Source organism: Mustela lutreola, chromosome 14 (genome assembly GCF_030435805.1).
Source record: "Mustela lutreola isolate mMusLut2 chromosome 14, mMusLut2.pri, whole genome shotgun sequence".
NCBI classification, from domain to species: Eukaryota; Metazoa; Chordata; class Mammalia; order Carnivora; family Mustelidae; genus Mustela; species Mustela lutreola.
In genome coordinates this window covers 61734903-61749774 of record NC_081303.1, presented here as the reverse complement: position 1 = coordinate 61749774, position 14872 = coordinate 61734903, and the positions used below count along the sequence as shown (strand labels likewise).

The 14872-nt window shown below is 43.5% G+C and overlaps 1 protein-coding gene across 7 annotated transcripts in view; it reads left to right on the top strand.

Moving 5' to 3' along the window:
• The window catches only part of ESRRG (estrogen related receptor gamma), a 622335-nt gene that overhangs the window by 37830 nt on the left and 569633 nt on the right, over positions 1-14872 (top strand). For 2 of the 7 annotated variants that reach the window (XM_059145042.1, XM_059145035.1), the window contains exon 1: positions 8161-8420. The exons of 2 other annotated variants lie outside the window; for them this stretch is intronic. The gene's annotated coding sequence lies outside the window, so the exon portion shown is untranslated. Of the gene's footprint in view, positions 1-7316; positions 7479-8028; positions 8141-8160; positions 8421-14872 lie in introns of those variants that run through there. 3 more of the 7 variants (XM_059145039.1, XM_059145036.1, XM_059145041.1) reach the window with 3 other exon arrangements.

Here is a 14872-nt window from a genome sequence, read left to right as displayed (position 1 = left end):
CTGGGAAAGAGTGAAGAACTGCTCTTGGGCTCTAATTAGACTAATTCACTGGCCAAAGGCCCATTTCTCTACCTTAGCCAATGGCCCTCAAACTCTGGGTCACCCTGAAATCCCTTGGACTTCCCCCCAAATTAAAATACTGTTGCCTGGCTCCAACCCTCAGACATTCTGATTTCATTGCTGTGGGGCACCTGTTGCAGATCAAGATCGTTTAGAGCTTCTAAGGGATTCCAGTGTGCCGCAAAGTTTGGAGATCACTGGTCTCAGCTAATCCCTGTGGTCCTCTTTTTTAGGAGCCTGGTCAGGAGTAAAGCTTACAAGTTGATCATGGTTGTAAATCTGTGAATTGGATTCCTTTTTCTTCTGGGAAGGTAAACAGGCGAGAAGGAAGAAATGGAGGAGAATTTGCTTTTATCAGGCACCTGTTTGGACAGGGCATTTGGCTCTTTTATCAGTAACTCTGCTGCTTAAACACTATGATTCCATTTTAAGGATCCCATATCTGATCACACAAAGCTGAAGGTCATTCTCCGGGAATTTGACACAGGACCTTCGGTTTTGTGGTCTAGGTTCTTTCTACCACTCTGTGATAGCCATTCAGCCTTCCTCCGTGTTCCCGGGGCTGTCTCTCACCCTCTTTATCTTCCCTTCCTTAGCTTTCTGGCAAAACCTCGTATGCAGCATTTATGTATCAGGGCCAAACAAAGTCAGTGCATATATATATATATATATATATATATATATATATATATATGTATATATATATTTTTTTTTCCGAAGGAGGAGCAGTTTTGCATTTTACATTTAAATATGACTAGGAAATGACCTGCTTCCTTCTTGTATAAGAACTGTATACATAAGGTAGCATAATCAGTGCATGTAATGCAGCGAGGGGCCCCTAGGGAGCAAAACCCTGATACAGGAGAGCTTATGGCTGTGGATCCGTAAGGCTGGCCCTGCTTTTCCACCTCCCAGATTATCTAAAGAATTTTCATGGAGTAGGAACCAATATAGGCAAATGGTTTCCCTGGATAATAGTTTATTCATTTAACATTCATCGGGCACCTACTGCATGCTAGGGCCTGGAAGTGAAAAGATAACTAAAACATTTATGACACAGAAGGCATTTACCACTGAGTAGCAGAGGCAGACATATGAACAATATTACAAAAAACTACGGTGACTGCTAAAAATGTGTTGATGTCGGCACAGAGGAGGGGTGGTGGGTCACCCTGGGCCATCACGGGGAGGAGAGTGGGAGATGGCACCCTGGAGTAGCTCATCAAAGAGGGGACTTTGGAAGCACGTGGTTGGTTTCCCTCGTTCCAACCCTGTGGTGATCACGGCCACACCAGTGCTGGAGGGATCATCCCCCCCGGGGCACCGGGCAGTTGTCCAAGAGGAAATGTAGGGTAGACGCAGTTGAGTGACTTTCCCAGGGTCGCACAAAACAGTCAGAGGGAGAAATTGGACTCCCCCTTAAGTGTTCTGACTCCGAGTTCAGTGTTCTTTCCATGACACTGAGTTTCCTCTGCTGGTTCAGCAACTGGCAGGGCCACATGCTGAGAACATCGTCGGTAACATGTGGCATCAGGTGACATCTTGATGACTTTTTCCAGTTGAACTTGGTTGCCAAAGAAAAGCCTTTCTCCCTTCTGAACCCAGGCCCTGAATGCACTAGATCCAATGGAAAAGTGCCTTGAAATGAAGAACTCCAGAAAGTCCTGTGTATAAAATAAAATCTGAGGTGTATAGTTCTATTCAAGACATGTATGGTCTAAATACAGGTGTCTCTAAATATTTAAAATAACCAACACTGTTTTGCCTTGAGTATTATGTAGTTTTATATTTTACAAATTAGACATTATTCAAATAAATGCAGTTTTTAATTCAGATGCTCCTAAATCGTGTGCATTCATCATCCTCCCTCGCCCCATCTTTATTACCGCTGACACCACTGCCAATTCGCTGATGATTCCCAAATACATTTCTCCAGTGACGTATTTCTTCTAAGTCTTTCCTGAGGCCAGTGGAATCTGGCTATTTGATAGGCCTTTAAACCTGGTATATCCCAAACCAAATTCACTGTTTTCTGAGCGTAGGCTTAATTTGTACGTCTTTAACATGCTATCATTAATTTCGTTGTTCAAGCCAGGTCCTTCGGTCCGTTGATCCCAGGTTCCTGCCGGATCCCTCTCTAGTCCCTTCTGTCCATCTCACTGCTACGCTTCTGGTCCAGGCCTTCATTCTCTGCCTCCTCACAGCTGAGCAGACCTTAACTGTGTCCCCAGAAACAATGAGTATTTTCCTACATGCAATTCATCTTTCTTAGCACACAGAGAATTGTCCAGCCAGCTTCAACAAAACCAGAAACTTCTTATTTTATTTCAATATTCAGATCTTTCTGAAAGACTGGTACATTGTCCCGTGTCAGGTAAGTAAAATACCTTGACAATAAATTTCTTTGATGACTGAAGCTTTTATTGTGTCTCAAGGCCATCATTCTGAACAGTGGTGATTATTACACACTGTCCGTGTGGCAGTCAGCACGGCATTCGGCTTAAAGGAATGTATTATTCTCTTTAAGTTCAGTTTTAAAATAAACTATTCTTACATCAGTGGTTCTTAGCCTTTCTGGAGTCATGAACCCTTCTGCGAATGTGATGAACATTACAGGGCTTCTCTTGAGAACAATGTGGGCGCGCATGCGCGCGCGCGCACACACACACACACACACACACACACACACACACACACACCTGCATTTTGACTACAACTTTCAGACTCTTAATCTATCCATGGGTCCTTAGAGCTATCACGCAATCTAGCCTGATGACCTTTGTCCCATATGAAATTGTTTTCATTTTTCGATGTCAGAGGCATGGTATAAATTTCCGCTGTAGTATTTATTTATTTATTTATTTATTTATTTAAGATTCTTTTTATTTGAGAGAGAGAGAGAGCATGCGCAGGGGGAGGGTAAGAATTTCAAGCCGATGGGACGCCTGGGTGGCTCAGTTGGTTAAGCAGCTGCCTTCGGCTCAGGTCATGATCCCAGCGTCCTGGGATCGAGTCCCACATCGGGCTCCTTGCTCAGCAGGGAGCCTGCTTCTCCCTCTGCCTCTGCCTGTGCTCGCTCTCCCCCCCACCTCTCTGATAAATAAATAAAATCTTTAAAAAAAAAAAAAAAAAAGAATTTCAAGCCGACTCCACACAAGCACGGAGCCTGATGTGGGGCTCTGTCTCACGACCTTGAGATCATGACCTGAGCCGAAACCAAGAGTCAGATGCTTAATGGCTGAACCAGCCAGGCACCCCTGAAATTCTGTTTGAAATAGGTTTTCTAACTGCCCCGGGCCCAGTTGATGTGATGAGCTGTAATATTTGCCCGTGGTTTATACCAGGTTTTGAGTATGGACTGGAACAAAGTGATTTCTGCACAATCATCCTGATTCTGCCCTCAGCTAGCTGTAGGACTTTGTGGTCCTATAACTAGCAAGTAGAAATCAACTTAGATTCTCAGCCAGGGGACCTTATGTTCTGTTAATGTTGTACCATTTTTTAGAATATCAACTCTGGTGTAAAGTGCAATCCACTTGCCATGATAATACTTCATGGTGTGGGAAGAGTGCTTTTGCTTCTGCTGTTTCATGTATCCTAACCAAAGCCGGTGAGAAGGTCAGTGAGTTGTAAGTCTCTGGTAAGGATAAATAAGGAAAGGAACACTGAGGGAGGCTTTCTCAGAGTTAGTTGCACAGAGGAAATATGTAAGAGACCCTTGTCTGGTTCTAGCTCCCCAAGTCTCTTCACCATAAACCTGTAGCTCTTCAATTAGCTTCACGATTTAATTCAAGCTGATTGGAGTCTAGGCTAAAAAGGTTGGTTCCTGTCAAGTGAGGTCTGTAACAATCTGGTTGTGTTCGAAAGAAAGTAAGTTATAGGTAAGCGTGAATGACAGCCAATAATATTGTAGCTGATACCGTGGGCTGTTGGTACACTCAGTTATTTTATCCTATATAAATCAGACCATCTTAGAAAATGCAAGTTTTAAAATATTTTCATATATGGATTTAGTGTTTTGAGCTACCCTTAAGTATACTCAGAAATTAGACTTAAGGACTTCGTTGGCTTTATCTGAGCTCCTTAGCATTATTTTTTTGTATCCCCTCCCCCCACCAAAAAAACCCCAGGCTTCCTAGGCTGAGCCCTCTTTTTTTTTTTTTTTTTCTCTCCCACATCCTGTTTCAGACTTGTAGAAGGTTAGAGTTGAACGGACCTTGGAGACTAGGTAAATCTCTTCTTGTGCTGCAGCTCAGAGTTATTAAATAATTTGCCGGAGGTTACACAGAGTTGGTCAGTAGCAGATGCATGATGGCATCCCCGGTCTCAGTTACGAGTCCTCGCTTATTTTCCTAATTCTAAAGAGAAATATTAGTGTGACACTCAGAAAATTCAAAAGATGGCAGAAGGAGGATCATAACAGCTAAAAAGCCACAGTGATTGAGTTTTGTCCATTGCTCCTCACATTCATGACCTCTCCCTCATCGTCATATGCTTCTCCAATTGAATAATTCCACCTCTGATCTTAATTGGTTGTTTTCTACGGACTATCTGAAATATGGAGCAGCCAGCTTGCAATTTTTTCAGTTAAAAGGATAAAACTTTTGGCCACATCAAACTTGCAATTTCTGTCAGATTGAAAAGTGGGGTCCTAGCTCTCCAAAGGGCAGTTTTGTGTCCAGCAGTACATCGGAAGCAAGTTAAGGACAGCTGGGGTCGTACGTAGGCAAACCGGAAGAGGCAGGGAAAAAAAAAAAAACATAACGCTGTCAGAAAGGAATTGAGAGAGGAAGAAGAGATGAAAAATAAACCTCAGAAATACAGAACAGTGATGTCACACGTAAAAGTGAACAGTGTGGAACAAAGAGAGAATGATCAATACACCCAATAATAGTAAATAATGGCTTTGTGGGCAACGTCGGTCTTGAACTTGGCCTTGACCAACAGAGAGAATTTGAATACGGAAGAGGCAGCAGAGGGCATGGATTGCTCTGGCTGTGACCTTGGGGTTAACAAAGGTGACCTGTGCAGTGGGTGGGCAACCAGACAGCAGGTTGTGAGGGGGCAGACATGAAGTTGAGTCCATAGGTAGGTAAGCAGAGAACTTGATGGTGAGGGCTCAAGGCACTTGAATTTGAACCCCTGCTGGGTAATTCTGGGAAAATGACTTAACTTCTTGGTGCCTCAGTTTCCTTGGGTAGAATGGGAATACCAATAATCCTTCTCTCCTGTTCTTGTGGAGGAGTTACGAGTTCTAAACACAAGCACATTTTATTTTTATCTTTAAAGATTTTATTTATTTGTTTGACAGAGAGACAGTGAGAGAGGGAACACAAGCAAGGGGAGTGGGAGAGGGAGAAGCAGGCTTCCTGCTGAGCAGGAAGTGCGATGCAGGGCTCGAACCCAGGACCCCGGGATCATGACCCGAGCGGAAGGCAGTGGCCTAAGGGATGAACCACCCAGGTGCCCCACAAGCAAGTTTTAAGACAGCATCTTCCATGCATTCCATCCATCTTAGTAAGCACTTTTTTTGGGGGGGGGGCGCTTTGATTTGGTTGGAAAGTTAAACCAAACAAGCTACAGCAATACTAATTATTATATTTAGGGTAAAGCCACAAAATAAAGACTTGAATGTCGTCTGAGGAGTTTGGACTCGGATAAACAACAGAGAACAGCTCTTAGCCAGAGGTGGATTCAGAGAATCCGGGTTTAGGAAGGATCTGTTCAAACCCGGAGAAGGGGAGTTACTCTACCTCTACCCCTTGCTCGGTGCTCAGACATCTCACCCCGTGGCTGCCTCCACGCCATGTGGATTGGTGGCAAATGGCACCGAAGGCATTTGTCTGGAAAGAAAAATGGGTTTCAAGGAATTGAAGTGAGTCAAATTGTTATGGCTCTTTTTTTTTAACCCCCCACCCTTTTTGCAGTGACGCTTTAAAGGTCTGGTTCTAAGGCTAATAAGTAATAAAGCTAGAGAAGCAGGTTGAGAGATTGAATATTAACAAGCCTCTCTTGGACTCTTGGATAGTCACTAAAATGTTAGCAGTAGCATCAGTAGACGGTACCCACTCGAGTTCTGAATAGGCCCTTCCTGGCCTTTTTTAGAATCATCTTTGACACGGATGACCTCTAAGCACTGGACAGGACCGCACAGTTCCATCTTTCTGGCGTTCTAAGGAGCCGGATCGCAGGGCCAGAGAGCTGTGTCTGGTTGTTAAGGGTGAGGAGGACCGTTCTAGTTTGGGGATCTATTAGTCAATGGCCCTCACGCATTTAGGGCTACTTTACTGAGGTTCTCTTCCAATTCCGATCATCTGGCCTTTGCATAATTACAATATTCTCCCTATGGAATTTGCCAGTGATCCTTGGGGTATGACTCTAAAGCGAAAAGTTACTTGCAATTTTCATTCCATTTAGGCAACCTCTCAAGTAGGTAAACTAGTCTTAAACCTACAGAAGCTGCAGATGATCTTGGGTGAGACAGAAAGTTTTTCCTCCCGGTCAGCTTTGCTTTTCTGATGTGACGCCCTCCTCCACACTTTATTTTTTGCACCCTGGCTGGTGCTGTCATCTTTTAGGGGCTTTTTGGAATCTGTGGGAACAGTGATTTTACTAGTCCACCATGGTGACCAAGGTCAACAACAACAAGAAGAAAGCATGTGGAATAAAATTCCTAAGCCCATTCTTCTGCTCCACATGGGGAATCCATGGTAAAGGAGGGCGAAATATTTGCCAGACCTGGCACTAGATACTTATTTTTCAGTAATGCGCATATGGTGATTAATATGCACAGTGTTATGATTAATAGAAACTACAGAAAACACACCGACGTGCAAATAACAGAAACTAACTGTCCTAAAGGGGACACGATCTCTGCTTTACCTGTCACGGGGCCACACCGTGTCAAATACATTCTCATGTTTGCAAAAATAAATATCAGGAGTTATGGTTGAGACCTTTCGTGCGGATGTGAGAGACCATAATTATAAAAATGACAAATGCAGGGACTAGCCAGCAATACTAGCTTTGTACGAAGGAAAAGTTTTCCTGCTGTTGTAGAGGAATTCAGATAAAGAGCTAGTTCTCCCTTCTGCACTTGCAAACTCCCCTGGTGGGTCGAGCGCCAGGAGCCCCCCAAATTTCCTGATGTGTCTGGAGAGCCCTTCACCTAGGGGGCTCGGGCTTTTATTTCTCTCCCTCCTCCCCCACCCCCTCCGGTTTTCTTCCCTGCCCCCTTCCCATTTTTAAAAGGCTTTAAAGAACATCTCTGGGAGACAAAAATAGCTCCGGTTGTGAGAGGCCTACACACGGAGAAGGCATCCGAGATGCAAGTCAGCAAGTAGGAGCCGCGAACATGAGTGTCTGGCCCGGGGTGGATGCTCCTCGCTGTCTTGGTGCCGCTTCTCTGCCTGGGCCCGGTGGGTAGAAGGGAAAAGGGTTTTTCAGGGGCGGGAGGTGGGTCGGGGTAGGTCTGGGGTCCGCTAACGGAGGGAGTCGCCACCCCGGCGCTGGGGCTGCGGGGGCAGGTCCCTCCCCTCCCCCCACGTTTTTAAAATTTATTTTGCCCAGGCGGGGATTGGCGACGGTCAAAAGGGAGCAGTTGGCACTGAATGTCACCCTGAAGGTAAAATGAAAGACAAAAGATGAACGCATGCTTGCTTCCCCTTTGCAGCGGCTGCTGCTGCGGCGGCGGGAGCGGCAGGATTTAAAGGGGAAAAAAAGCCCCACACGCACATCTACACACAGATACACACCCGGAGGCGTCAATTATGCAAACGCAATAATGCAATCAAATCCTGACAGTGCCGGGGATTTTTTTTTTTTCCAAACACAGATATTTATTTTTAAAAAGGGAACGAGAGAAACGCATGCAAACAGAAACGTGCACATACCACGTAACCACCCGAGGAGAACCTGGCAGCCTCTCTCTTCTTCTGCCAAGTTATCATTGAGAAAACAGACAGGCATCATGACGTCCTGGGTCACAGGGAGTGCGGACCGACGCTACCAAGAGAAAAGGGAGGCGCCTCGGCGCTCCGGCTAGCCGCGGGCGCCCCTCTGCCCCTCGCAGCCCGGCTCGGTGAGTGCACAGCCGCTCGGGACGCGGACCCCGGGGGCCAGGCCGGCCCCGCGCCCGCGGGGGCAGAGCCGGTGGCCGTGCCCTTGCCACCGGCGGGCCGGCCAGCACCCCCTCGCCTGCCGAGGTCGCGGGAGCCCAGTTAAAGGAGGCGTGTGTAAGATGTGCAATGTTCCTGCATGGGGGTTTTGTAGACTTTCATAGCCAAAGAAACCGGCTTCGGCTTCTTTAAAATCCCCGACGACTCACCTGATTAACCTGCTGCAGTTTTGACCCTGCCAAGGTAACTGGTCCAAATCCTTATCATCAACATCTGGAGACAGACATTTGCATCTGGGGCGTTCTTGATTTGCAGTCCTGGTTGAAATCTCTATCGCTACCCCCTTCCCCCCTTCACTTGTTTAGAGTCTCTTGGAAAAAAAAAAAAAAAAAAAGAAAAAAAGAAAAAAAGAAAAGCAACCCCCCCCCCCCAATAACACAACCATAAGTACCCTCCACCTCTTGTCGACTTGCCTTACCATGACTGCAAAACTGTCGGCGTGTGTGCTGGAGACACGGATAAATTCTGATTGCAATGAGATTCGTTCTTTAAACACCTCTCCCATCCCCCTCCCTGGATAGACTTCAGGGCTTGGTAAAGTGGCAAAGAGTGAGGGCAGAGTTAGGGCACTGGACTGGGAGGGGTCGGGGTGAGTCCTCCGGGGTCTTGGGGGGCGAGGGGCTCTGGGGAAGGGGTCGTTGGGGGGAGAGGGCGGTGTCAGGAGTTGGAGACTGCTGTCGTGGGCTGGAAATCCTTCTGGTGATTGCTGCTGCCGTAGTCCTAGGTGTCTCCTCCTGTCCTCTACGCCTCATTCCCTCCCGGCTCCCCAACCCGTTCACCTTCCAGAGGGAGGGAGTCTCTGAAGTTGCACGGAGGTCACCCGACCGTCATTTAAGTATTTCAAACCACCCACCCCCTCCTTCCCCTCAAGTATGTCAGAAAAGGCTGCAGGATAGGAACCCCCCCCCCCACACTCCATGTTGGGTAACGGGAGATTCTCAGAGAGAGAAAGACACTGAGGGCAAATCCCCCCTCCTCCCCTTCTCTTCCCTTCTGGCAACCTTTTCCTAGCTGCAGCCCCTCCCCCTTTCAGAATCTTAATGAGCAATTCTGGAAGAGTCCGGAAGGGCCTGGAGAAACCCCCCTCTTGCCTCAGTGCTGTGCAGTGATTATGTATGTGTTTATTTATTGTGCTTGCTTCGGTCATGGTGTGAATTGCCACATGGGTCTTCTGGAGCTGAGGAGGCACATTTGCTGTGTTTGTGTTGTAGTACCAGACCCACTGGCCCTGGGATGGGGGCACAGACACACACGGAAAGCAAATGATTTTGCTAACGTAAACCAGAGGGCAATGTTGAAAATTGCACCTTCTCCTTCTCTCTCTCTCTTAAAAAAAAAAAAAAAAAGAAGAAGAAAAAGAAAAATGCCCAGCATGTGAGTTAAGAGAAGCTGTTAGGTGCACATATGACCTCCTACTACTTTCAAAACACTCCTGCTTAAGACTTTAAGGCAGGATCAAGAGAACTGCGGATGTTTTGAAGTGTTTCAGAGCAGCTGAATGACTTGGTCTAGTTTTGAAGAGAAACTCTTCTTTGTTTCTCACACTGCCCGAAGCCCAAATAGGGGAGTGTGTTTGGAAAATGTCCAAATTCAGAAGCAGCAGGCAAGAGAAAGGAGGAAGAAGTGTCCTCAAGGAGAAGGCAGGGAGTGGGATTGGGGGAGAGTGTCAGGATGCTTTTTGTGTTGTTGGTAGGTTTTTTTTTTTGGTTTTTGTTTTTTTGTTTCCCCTGTCCAGTGGATTTGATGTTATCAGAATGAGGTAGCCAACCTAAGAGACGGTCCTATCATTGTGGGAAAGAGAGGGAAATTTAAACAGTTCTCAAATCTGAGCTGAGGCATAGCCGAAAGAAATGAGGTGCCTGAAAACGTGGATGGAGATCAAGTGACACTGATGGCACTTTTTTCCCCTTCAGATACGAAAAGGTTCAAGTATATCGTGACACAGGCCCAAATGACCCAATGTACTTGCGTGTTATGCATGACTGTTGTTTTTACTAAAACAATTCTTGTAACTCTGTCAACTCCCATGACAGAGAGGAGTGTGTATTGAGAACAGTGTCAGATGGCACCTAGGACTGTCCGTTGACTGAGGCGGTGAACACGGAGGAAAGATGATTTACTTTCTTCAGTAAATCAAAATGGCATTTAAATCTTTGTGCATGGTGTGACTAAATCCGCTGGTCTTCTTGAACAGGGATTGCGACAGGGAGCAAAGACAGTTTCTGATAGGTGGTGCTTTAACAAAATAGAGCAGATCAATCGATTAGGTTTCCATGTGTGTGCCACTCAATTTATTCTGTACCATTTTTCCAGAAATTAAAAGGTTACCGGGAGAGTACCATGCTCCCATCTCCAATTGAGCACTGCTTATTACTGCAACGGTATTTCAATATTAAGTGATCTTCAAGATATTTCATCTTTCATTTTGAGTTCTGAACTTGAATCAGCATGAGAATGGCGGGGCAGCAAGACATGGTATGACTAGCTAGGCAGACCGCGGAAGGATGGGGAAAGTGTAGCAGAGAATTTCTGGGGCTGTTCTCAGTCACTTTGTTTGGTTAGAGACAAACCCAACTAGAGACATTTGGGATGCAGCTAGAATTTTAGCAAGAGCCTGCCAGTGTTAATGGGCATACTTTTTTTTTTTTTTTTAAGATTTTATTTATTTATTTGGCAGACAGAGATCACAAGTAGGCAGAGAGGCAGGCAGAGAGACAGAAGAGGAAGCTGGTTCCCTGCTGAGCAGAGAGCCCGATGAGGGGCTCCATCCCAGGACCCTGGGATCATGACCTGAGCCAAAGGCAGAGGCTTTAACCCACTGAGCCACCCAGGTGCCCCAAAGGGCTTATGTTTGAAATGGATCCCAAGTATCTCTTTTTTCTCCTTCACAGACATACTATGCACACCTTAGTCAAGCACTCAAGACAAAACTTTCCTGATGCCCCGTGACGTTGTCTAATATAGACAAACCCTGCATTATGTGTCCCAGGAAAGGGGTTATTTATGAGGTTCTCCTTTTGTTTACAGATGTGTCGATACAAGTAGCTGTAGTCTTGTTTCTTTCTTGAAATGTCTTGTGGGCTTGACTGCCTTAAATGCCAAACAAATCATCTTCAAGGAACTTAGAGAATGCCTTACGGATTGACCTATACAATTAATTTCAATTAGATATGGAAGAGCTCGTGATCCTGGTGAGGTGACTTTATGCAGGAATTTTGTGTTTGTTTCAAAATTGTTGGAAAACTGCAGGACCAAAAAGATTTTGAGGGAAATGCCAAAAGCCACATTAATGAAGAAAAACAGTGTTGAGATACTTTTGAATAATAGATAGGATATGTAATGGTCAACCACAAGATAAAATTTTTACACACTATTTTTATGGCTTTAAATTGGCTGCATTGTAAACGAAGCTTACTACTCTATTAAGTCATTATACTTTTCAATTATTTAACATTTCTGGCCAACCTATCTTCTGTGGTCTTTTTTCTGTACACATCAGAAATGATATGTACAGTAGTAATCGCTGGTTGTTCGTGTGGGGGTTTTGCAGTGGAGCAAGGTTTAATTTTAACTCCTTGGGACAAATGTTATGAAGAATGCACCGAGGAGAAAGAATGGGATGGAAACAGAGCCCTATGAGAACGGAGATGACTACAGCATTGAGATGTACCTAATACAATTTGAGTTATTCTCACTAAGAAACCTTGACAGTATCTGCCTTCTAGGTACTGTGCATTTGGAAATACTATATCTCCATTTAAATGCAGATCTGCTGTTTTCTCCAGGGAGCAGTTGGTAAATCTTTCAATTGAACCACGGGTATGAGAAAACCAACTGAAAATTTCTCCATGAACAATAGCTTCTGTCGTTTTGAAGTAATAATTACTAGGTCTTACATTAGCATGGTTTTTAAAAAAAAAAAAGTCCTTTAAAATATCAAAATCATTTATAAAGTAAAAAAAAAAAATCATGTCCTCAGCCTTGGTGCAAACAAAGACATTTTGTCTTGTCTCTTTGTGGTTGGTCTTTTAAAACCGTGAGATAACTCAGCTTTGCAATTCAGTTTTTAGGTTAACATGGCCATCCCAGTAGAGTAAGTTGAGCCTTTAGAACCCATGCGGGAAATTATGATTAAGTTCTATGTGCTTGTCATGCCATCATGCTGGCTGGTGGGGGTGAGGTGCTCTAGGAGAGTTTAAGGACCTTTCTCAGGGGATGATCTTCCTTTGACTCTTTTGAGCCTCATTTCTAATAGTACCTGATGTTGGAATCATTGATGGTGGCCCGGGCCTGTGGAGCCTTCTTTTAAGAGATGATTGCAGAATGTGTACAGGGCTTTGATGTAGAACATAGACACATAATCTGATGGTCTTGGATGTTCAGATTCAAGTAACTGGAGAAATCTTTGCACACCTTGAAATACATTCCTGAAATACACAGTGTGATAATGTTAAGTCTCTGTGTGTCTTCAGCACCATAGCTAGGGCAGGTTTCTTTTTCTTGAAGAATAGGTACCATTCATTTCCTTAATCTTGATGATTTCTAGTGGGGAAAAGCCCCCACCTCCCTAGGCTACCCCCTCCTTTGCATTGGTTATAAAGCCCACCTCCCTTACACTCACCGAGGGGTACCCCCCATTTTATAGTGCATTTATACCATTATGCACGATATATTACCTGTAGTTGTGAAGAAGCATCATCCATAGTTTTAAAATCAGGCCTTTGTTTATGTTTCTTTTATAATGGATACTTTATTCATTAAACAGGGAAAGGATCAGAGTTACCTTAAAGGAGGTTGAATGTCTTTGGAATCTGTGATAAAATGCAAAACACTGGAGATTCGGAAGGTATTTTATTGACTTAGGGACCTGATGGCTGTTTCCGATGGCCCACCTGCTAAAATAAATAACCTGGATGGGACTCTAGGAAAGGTGCTAATTAATGAATGTGCTTATTTTACTTCCCTTATACAAACACATTATTTGAACTTGGCAAATATGCATGCCTCACATTTTCATTTTTTACTGTTTTGAAGATTCAGATTCAAGATGTTAACGTTATGTGAAGCATAGCGAAACTTTTGTGTTATTCTGATAGATACTTCTACAGTAGAATAAACAGTGTTTCCGGATATCTGTGTTACCAGAGTGGCCCATTTAAATTCATTCTTGCTCTAAGATATATTAGGTTAATAAGGCTGATTTTATGACCAATATAATTTATATTCACAAATACCTGTTTTTATTAGCACAATTCTAGATTGTGAAGCAGATTTCCATATATGTTAAATACTAAGAACAAGTATAACTAACATGTGTGTACCGAGTTACAGTAGATAACCATACATTATCCCCAAGCTACTGCTTGCAAGAATATTTATGGCACTTTCTTACTCAAGAAGGCAATCAGTTTTTACAATATATAAACATTATAAGAAAATAGATTCTTTTATCAGAATTTCTTCCCTGCTTCCATCTTTCCCTTTCTCTTTTCCTCCTTCTCTCCCTTCTTCTCATAATTGGGGGGAAAATCTAATGACTTTTTTTTTTTTTTGGTGGGACATGCATAATTACTTATCACACATTTCTATTAAAAATGGAGCTTTAACAAGCAACCCAACATGATTTTTGGAATATATCTTCTGTCTACCAGTGTTCTTGAGGAAAGTGTAAGGTTGCAGAAGTCATTTCATGCCCTGTATGTTTTCAAACATAAATCAGGAAAATTGTTAGCGAGTTATAGCTCTTCTTAGAGACTGTGGCTATTGTGCTATAGTAAACACAGGCTATATATTTTTCCAAGTTATTATGTGTGGAGAGAAATACAAAGTTGGCTATTTAGATGAACAGTTTAATTCAGTTATTAGAAATTCATTTTCTATTTAGTAGGAACATTTATTTTCCAAAGGTTGCAGAAATGGGACATAATACCTGATGATCCTTTGGCTCAATCACCTTCAGAGCTAGAAATTTGCTCTTTTGGGCTAATGTGTCTATGGCTGAACATCGATCTTTAGCTAAGGATGAGTTGAAATGGTCGTAAGCATAGTTTATAGTATGTTCGGGTTGTCTTCTGTATCTGAGAACAGGGAACCTTTGTTTCTTCATTTATAAATGAGGGCATTTGACTTGATGGTCTCCAACTTACTTCACCTCTGTGACTCTGCATTAAATGATTGATTAGTAATGAATTGACCAATTAATTATACTGCTGTTGATTTCCATTCTATCAACTAATTATTTACTGAAGTCTGGCCTTTGGCCATGACCAGAAATATTAGGAGGTAGAGTAAGAAATGAGCTCAGGTTTAGTGGTTTGAAATGAAAGCCTCATGAAATTTAGACAGTCAGATTTACATAAAAACTTTTCATTTGTAGATCAATTATGAGCTATTCAAAACACACTTTTTTCCCCTACATAAAACAATCTTAAATACTGACTCCTTTCACTAGAATAGACTGTAAAAGCCTATGTTAACTTATTGGAGTGAAATACTGTATATCAGTGATGAAAAAATATGAAAAAGAGTTCTATTATGATACAAGTGATAAACATAACATAAAGGCAATAAAACTGAATGATAGTTTATCACTTATCTAGACTCTGGAGGGTTGATGTTTAAGAGAAATGCACATA